The sequence below is a fragment of the Prionailurus viverrinus genome, chromosome X (assembly GCF_022837055.1).
Source record: "Prionailurus viverrinus isolate Anna chromosome X, UM_Priviv_1.0, whole genome shotgun sequence".
Classification (NCBI taxonomy): domain Eukaryota; kingdom Metazoa; phylum Chordata; class Mammalia; order Carnivora; family Felidae; genus Prionailurus; species Prionailurus viverrinus.
Window position 1 is genome coordinate 27,981,934 of NC_062579.1, and position 8,987 is coordinate 27,990,920.

The window sequence follows — 8,987 nt, forward strand, 5'->3', positions numbered from 1 at the left end:
CAAAATAAATTTAAGAGTTGCTGTTACTAAAGTACAAGTTAACCACTTAGGCCCAATCATCTTTGCTTCAATTTCTGTCTTGTGCAAAACAAACTTCTTCCTGACAAGAACGGAAATATTCTTGCATATTTCACTACTTCAAGTAAATAACAGGCCATAGAATGGCATTTCTGCAATTTATTCTGTATCAATTCTGTAATAATGGACAGCAAAATTAGCTTCTCAAATTATAATTTCTATTCACACCAGACAGGTCACTTTATGGTTATTTAAAAAAGAATCTTAACTTTCATCACGTCTTAAAGTGTGATATCATTAACATTATTTCTGCCATGGCCTTAAGAAAAATGAACTTCACACATAGTGCATTTGTTTGCTTGCTTTGTTTTGCTTTTTTTTTCTCATTGAGATAATGTGATATTTGTGAAATTAGCCTCTGTATTTTCATGTCTGGGACAAGTTATTTAACATATTTTCATTTCCTGAAACATGTTGGCAAAGGAAAGGTAATTGTGATCTCAAAATTTAACTGGGATTTTATACTCTGCTTTTTTTCCCTCTTTAAGTTAATGGTATCACCTTCCTTAGGGTTTCTAAGTGCCGTTATCATATATATTTCCCTCTTTTCTCACTCATCTCTCCCTATCCAATCATCATCAAATGTACCTGTGGTAGATACTGTCAAGCACCAACCAGGAATTATTCCCCCAGCTGTTGAGGTCCTGTGGGGTCCTTTTGGCTATCAGCCTTCTGTCCTGGTTTTCTCAGCTAAAGAAAATGGCTTCATCCAAGATCATGCCTCCATCCAAAGCAAAAGTCACAGTGGCTGAGGTTGCTCCCAGTGACTGAGGTCGCTCCTCCCAGTGACTGAAGTCTCTCCCTGCCAGTGACTGAAGTCCCTCCCTCCCTCCCACTGACTGCAGTCCCTCCCTCACTCCCACTGACTACAGTCCCTCCCTCCCTCCCACTGACTTCAGTCAGTCACCCCCTACCTCCCAGTGACTGCAGTCACTCACTCCCTCCCTACCAGAGACTACACTCAGTCACTCCCTCCCTCCTATGACTGAAGTCAAAGTCACTCTGAAGGCACTCATAGGGCCTGACAGTACTCTCAGGGAATGAAGGCATTCCCAGGGCCTGAAGGCACTCCCAGTGCCTGAAGGGCACAGGCACTCCTGAAGGCACTCCTGAAGGCCATCCCAGGGCCTGAAAACACTCCCAGGGCATGAAGGGCACAGGCACTCCCAGTGCCTGAGGGGCACAGGCACTCCTGAAGGCACTCCCAGTGACAAAAGGGCACAGACTCCGGAAGGTACTCCTGAAGGCCATCCCAGGGCCTGAAAGCACTCCCAGGGCCTGAAGGGCACAGGCACTCCCAGGGTCTGAAGGCACTCCCAGGCCCTGAAGGGCATGGGAACTCCCAGTGCCTGAAGGCACTCCCAGTGCCTGAAGGCACAGACACTCCTGAAGGCACTCCTGAAGCTGCTCTCAAGGCATAAAAGCACTCCCAGGGCCTGAAGGGCACAGGCACTCTGATGGCAGTCCTGATGGCACTCCCAAGCCTGAAGGCACTCCCAGGGCCTGAAGGGCACAGGTCCAGCTCATGAAGGCCCTCCTGGGGCCTGAGGGGCACAGGCACTCCTGAAGGCACTCCCAGGGCCTGAAGGGCACAAGCACTCCTGAAGGCACTCCTGAAGACACTCCCAGTGCCTGAAGGCAGTCGCAGGGCCTGAAGGGCACAGGTCCAGCTCATGAAGGCCCTCCTGGGGCCTGAGGGGCACAGGCACTCCTGAAGGCACTCCCAGGGCCTGAAGGGCACAAGCACTCCTGAAGGCACTCCTGAAGACACTCCCAGTGCCTGAAGGCAGTCGCAGGGCCTGAAGGGCACAGCCCCAGTGCCTGAAGGCACTCCAGGTGCCTGAAGGGCACAGGCACTCCTGAAGGATCTCCCAGGGACAGAAGGACACAGACACTCCTGAAGGTACTACTGAAGGCCATCCCAGGGTCTGAAAGCATTCCCAGTGCCTGAAGGGCACAGGCACTCCCAGTGTCCAAAGGCACTCCCAGTGCCTGAAGGGCACAGGTACTCCTAAAGGCACTCCCAGTGCCTGAAGGGCACAGGTACTCCTAAAGGCACCCCCAGTGCCTGAAAGGCACAGGCACTCCTGAAGGCACTCCCAGGGCATGAAGGCACCCCCAGGGCAAGAAGGGAACAGGCACTCCTGAAGGTACTACCAGTGCCTGAAGGGCACAGGCACTCCAGAGCACTCCCAGTGCCTGAAGGGCACAGGCACTCCTGAAGACACTCCCAGTGCCTAAAGGGCACAGGCACTCCTGAAGGCACTCCCTGGCCCAAAAGGCACTCCCAGGTCCTGAAGGAACTCCCTGAAGGCACTCCCATTGCCTGAAGGGCACAGGCACTCCCTGAAGGCACTCCCGGTGCCTGAAGGCATGTCCAGTGACTGAAGTCACAGGCACTCCCAGTGATGGAAGTCACTCCTGAAGTCACTCCCAGTGATGGAAGTCACTCCTGAAGTCACTCCCAGTGAGGGAAGTCACTTCGGAAGTACTCTCTGTGACTGAAGTCACTCCCAAAGTCTCTCCCAGAGACTGAAGTCACTCCTGATGTCACTCCCAGTGACTGAAGTCGAAGTCACTCCCAGTGACTGATGTCATAGTCACTCCCAGTGACTGAAGTCAAAGTCACTCCCATGACTGCAGTCACTCTTAAAGTCACTCCCAGTGACTGAAGTCACTCCTGATGTCACTCCCAGTGACTGAAGTCAAAGTCACTCCCAGTGACAGGGGTGTAAAGACCTGTCCCTCTTGCCCTGACTGGGGGTAATTCTGGAGGGTGAGCTCAGTTGTAATGTTCCCCATGAGGCTGACTGTGGCCTTTGTTGGGACTGTACCACAGCTGAACCTCTACCTTTCCCCAATTCTATTTCATACCCTTTTCCTCAACACACACACACTTGATGATACCAACAGTTCCTAATAAATATCTTGCATACTAAACTCCATCTTCAAAACTGCTTCCTCTGGAACCCAACCTGTGACAGACCATTTTATCTTTTATTTCACTTGAAACTGTCTTCCTTTTCCTCACTCACCTAGTTCCACCTACCATTAACTTCCATTTCGAATGGCCATTCTACTTTTGTTCCACACAAAATATGCTTTAAAATAAATGTTCCTGGGGCGCCTGGGTGGCGCAGTCGGTTAACCGTCCAACTTCAGCCAGGTCACGATCTCGCAGTCCGGAGTTCGAGCCCCGTGTCGGGCTCTGGGCTGATGGCTCAGAGCCTGGAGCCTGTTTCCGATTCTGTGTCTCCCTCTCTCTCTGCCCCTCCCCCGTTCATGCTCTGTCTCTCTCTGTCCCAAAATAAATAAAAAACGTTGAAAAAAAAAATTAAAATAAATGTTCCTGCCACAGACACATGGATCTTGATTGGAAGTCAGTGAAGGCACATATTTCAGCTTCACCTTCTCTTAAAAATTTTCTCTACTCACCAGTATGCCATGATACCTGTTGAAACACACAGTTTTCCTAGCCTACCTGCCCTCCACAATGGTGGAGATGGAAAATCAATGTTTTCCTGCATCTCTCTGCCTGAAGGCATTCATTGTCATGAGAGCATATGTAGCCTGTTTATGTCAGAAATATATGGGCTATAATATCTTAAGAGTGTCCCTCAAATGATGAGGCATGAGTTACAGTGAATACATATCCAGCTTCCTCACTCCAAAGTGTGACAATTCTGAGGGGTATTCTACATAGTCTATAATAACGTCCCCAGTGAAGTACTCCAGATTTCTGTAGTAATCTGTTTATAATTCTACCTTCTGTTGGCTTTCACCCTTCAGGGTCCTACTTTCCCTCTCCATAGTGTTTCCTAAGATCAGCTTCCAAGTAAACTATGTGCATTCAAATTCCTGTTATCCCTGTTTCAGAGTTTGCTGTATGGGAAACTCAAAATAAAATACTTATGTTAATAGCTGATGCTCTAGAACAGGAGTTAACAGTCCTGGGTGCCAAAACTGGCTTGCCATCTGTTTTTGTAAATAAAGTTTTATTGGAACACACTCACATTTTTTTAGGTATTGTCAATGGCTGCTCTCATGCCATTACAGTGGAGTTCAGTAACTACAACAGAGACCAAATGACCTCAAAGCATAAAATATTTACTCTCTGAACCTTTACGGGAAAGATTATTATCGTTACATGATCTAAATTATTACCAAAAGCCTCTAAATGATCTCCCAGATTTAGCTGCCCTATGTCTCCCTGACCATTTTACATATTTCCTCCAGATTTTTCTTTCTAAATTTATTGACTCATATCTCCTGAGTCCTCCTAAATCTTGAATGGCTCCCACTACAATAAGAAGTAAAACAAAAATTCTGCCCCACAAATTCTGTCTGTACGTCACTCTGCATTCCTACCACACTTACACTCCAAACATACTCCTCTATTCATTATTTACAGAAATTGTTTCATCTGTGTTTAAATTAAGGTTGTTTTATCTGCTGGAGTGTCCTCCTCCACCCATGTTGGTTGATACATCCCATCTCATCCTTCAAGGTTCGGATAAAACCCTGTATCTCCTAAGAAGACCTCTCAGACCCCACACTGTTGTGATTAATCTCTTTCCACCATGCTCCCCAACTATCGCCAGATATGAATTCCTGGGAGGCAGGAGCCGTATCATATCCATTTTTCTATCCAGTAATAATATTAAATATAATTAAGAAGCACAGATTAGAGTTCTTACCAACCTAAACGGCTGCCTGAGCAAGGTTCTGATGCCTCCTACTACATACACTATGTATTAGCTTCTTAGTTGTTACTGGATTGCTGGGAGATCCAGAGGGTTCTGAAGGAGGGCCTGTGGTTGTTAGGGTGGCAAGTTGCACTATAGTAAAAGCAACTATTACAATATTTTAACAAGCAGAGCACAACTCCTTGAAGGTCAGCTTTTTTCAGAACTACTATGCTTATCAAGGTTTTCCTAATTATAGACTCTCAGTAAATAAATTTATGTTTTAATGTTTATTTATTTTTGAGAGAGAGAGTACGAGCGAGGGAGGCACAGAGAAAGAGGGAGACACAGAATCCGAAGCAGGCTCCAGGCTTTGAGCTGTTAGCACAGAGCCCAATGCGGGGCTTGAACTCGGGAATTGTGAGATCATGACCTGAGCAAGTTGGACGCTTAACCGACTGAAACACCCAGGCACCCCAAAAATTGTTTTATACTTAAGAGCAGAATCGAAAATGAGCACAGCATTCTTTTTTTAATGACTGCTGGTACACACACACACACACACACACACACACACACATTGATACACACATTTTTGACCAAAACAAACAGGACAAACAAGGAGATTTTCACATATGTGTCAAAAATTTATAACTAATTTTCTTACATTATTTCATATTAGTTAACAGCTATTCAAGAAAAAATTATACTTAGTGTTTAAAAACATGTACAAGTCTTCCAATAGTAATATCATTAAAAATGGAATTAGCCTTTCCTGGACTAAGTCATTTTTTTTCCAGAGAGCATAATGGCAACATTAATTCAACTGTAAGGGAAAACTGAACAGAGCTATCATGATTATGTTTTGCAAATATTTTTCAAAATAACGAGACCTGTAAAACCTCCTATGTAACCAGCAGCATTTACCATAATCCACCCTCACTTTGCATACACCCTCATTTGCCTTTACTTCCCTAAATTCCTTGTGAAATTTTCTATACAAATATGATAAGACAGCATATATTTACTTATTATAAGTATGTCTTGAAATGTGCAGCCTTACAAATGCTGATTAGATCAACACAGAAAAAAGGTTATACAAAGGAAAAGTATATCAAGTGTTATTATTTAATTTTTCTGTTCATTTCAATAATAAGTGGCCCAGGAGCTTCTTCCAAGCTTTTCATAAATTTCCCAAATTCAACAATGCTCCGCCGTTCACAGTGCCTCTTATATTCCTTCTCATAAGTAGCACATTTCACTACCTTATATACAGCAGGACACTGGGGCTCATCATGTTTCATCTAAAAATAATCATGCCAGTTCTGAGGGACTTGTTGCTCTGCAGAAAAAGAATAGTTCAATTGTAGAGCTGTCATCTGATGATGAAAATTGACATTGAAATCGAATTTCATTTAATCATTTTACATCCCCAGATTACATGCAAAAATGGTGAAAGATACTACTCCACTGGAAGTTTTAGAATAGATTTACTATACTCTCTTGTGAATGCTTTTCCCATAATGTTAGAAAATAAAAGAAAAGAAAGCAGTAGATTGGAAGTAGAACAAGTAAGCCAGAATTCCAGATGAGGACACATTGAAGTGCAATTCAGGTAGTGTTCATAAAACACTCCTGCCAGACATTAATTTTTGAGATGAATATTTATATTCTCTTTTAGAATATGGAAATTGGAGACAAAAATTTTAAGCATTTTGTCCCCAGATGAGGAATGAAACCTTGACTCAGGTTATCCAAGACAAATATTCTATTATAACAGGATTTGGGGGGTGGTGGGGGTTGTGGGAAGCTTTTTTTTTCATGAACTCTTAGCTTTGTGAAAACAATTCTTTTTTTTTTTTACAGTTTATTAATTTTGAGAGAGAGTGAGAGAGCAAGTGGAGGAGGGGCAGAAGGCAGAGAGAGAGGGGGAGAAAGAGAATCCTAAGCAGGTTCCACACTGTCAGCACAGAGCCCAATGCGGGGCTCAAATTCACGAACCCTGAGATCGTGACCTGAGCCAAAACCAAGAGTCAGATGCTTAACTGACTGAACCACCCAGGTGCCCCTCTAAGACAAAATTCATAAAAGTTATGGGAAGATTGTTAATGGCTACAGTGGTGACATTTGATGTGAAGCACACTAGAAGCTGAGGAGTGAACCAGTAGACACGTCTATTACAGCATGTTCAGTTACAGTGGCAAAGGATGATGCACTCAAGCAGAACTCCGAATTTATGCCATGTTTATGCCTTTGTAAAATTTCTTCCTGCTTGCTAATAGTTATTTGGATTCAGTTTATCTTTGTACTTCCTTCTTTGCTCTAGTTCTCCATACCTTCCTTGTTAGGTATGGATCCTTCCATCAAACAATCTTTGTTTCTACCATTCTTACCCAGTTTGCTTCCTTAATTCTCTGATGTCTTCCTGCCCATCCTATCCACCATACCATGTTAACGGGGTTCAAATTCTCCCATATCTTCCTACCTATGCTTGAACTGCTATTTCCTTAAACATTTCCTCAGTCATCTCCAAAACAACTATCTGTTGTCTATTCCTCCAGAGGCAAAAGAAGGCAAACAGGACACAGATAGAACATTGTAGATACTTTCAGGTCACTATTCTTCTACTGTCATTCATCATAGACTTTTTAGAAGTTCATAACCAAAGTTTGTCTCTTTGTATAATTTATTTACTTCCATACCAGTTTTAAATTTTTTTAATTAAAAAATTTTAAGTTTATTTATCTATTATTTTGAGAGAGATAGCACAAGTTGAGGAGAGGAAGAGAAACTGGGAGAGAGAAAGAATCCCAATCAGGCTCTTGAACTCACAAACTGTGAGATCATGACTGCTTTCATCTGTGCGCTTCTAGAGTGGCTTCTAGGAAAGGCTACTCTTGGTCCTAGGGTATAATCCCACACTTCCCAGGACCTTCTGTTGCCTTTAAGTCACCTGTACTGGTTACTCCATTTGGGTTATAGGCCATGCTGGAAATCCAGACCCCAATTCTGTTCTCACCTCTTTGTTCCTCTCACCACGTGTGAGGAAAGGGAAGAAAGTAGAGCTCCAGGCTTGAAGTCCCTCTCACTCCCAGGTGAAGGGTATGTGTGGAGCAGATGAGCCCTCTGAACAAATTGGACTTAACTTCTGCCAAAACATGAAGCTTGTTTGCATATCATGTCCTAAATGCTGTTTAAATAAAGCAGCTGTTTCATTTAGTGATGAACATTTGGGATCAATAAAAATGTTTCAAGCATTAGCACACAAGATTAGAAGATGATACATTTGTTAATGAAAGTGTGGGTGACCCCAGTTCATCCTACATATTAAAAAAAAATGCATAGGGGCACCTGGGTGGCGCAGTCGGTTAAGCGTCCGACTTTAGCCAGGTCACGATCTCGCGGTCCGTGAGTTCGAGCCCCGCGTCAGGCTCTGGGCTGATGGCTCAGAGCCTGGAGCCTGTTTCCGATTTTGTGTCTCCCTCTCTCTCTGCCCCTCCCCCGTTCATGCTCTGTCTCTCTCTGTCCCAAAAATAAATAAACTTTGAAAAAAAAAATCTTTAAAAAAAATGCATAATTGCTACCCTCTATTAAAGAGTCTCACTACAAAGGGAACTTCACTACTATTAAAAATTAACCTGTATATACATAGCAAAGGAGTCACCCATGAATCTTCAATTTTTTTTTTTTATGGACTATGTAACAGTTCACAGTACAAGGTGTAATGGAAAATTGAACTGGGAAATAATAAACTCTTCTTTCTGGTGGTTTGAAAATATGGCCACAAATTGTTTGACACTGCCTTGAATGTGGTGATATGGTGGGATTGTGGGCCGTAGTGACTTCATCCTAACAAATAGTATGCTAGAATGCAGCAGAAAGAAAGTGATGTAATTTCTGACATCTGATCAGGAAATTTTACAAAACTTCTTGCCTAATTCTCCGTCTTTAAAAAAATTTTTTTTTCAATGTTTATTTATTTTTGAGAGAGAGAGAGACAGAGTGTGAGTGGGGGAAGGTCAGAGAGAGGGAGACACAGAATGTGAAGCAGGCCCCAGGCTCTGAGCTGTCAGCACAGAGTGCGACACGGAGCTCGAACTCACAAACTGTAAGATCATGACCTGAGCCAAAGTTCGCCGCTTAACTGACTGAGCCACCCCAGCACCCCAATTCTCTTTTTGACTCTTCTTTAGAACCAAACTGCCATCGTGGAAATAGCCTGGT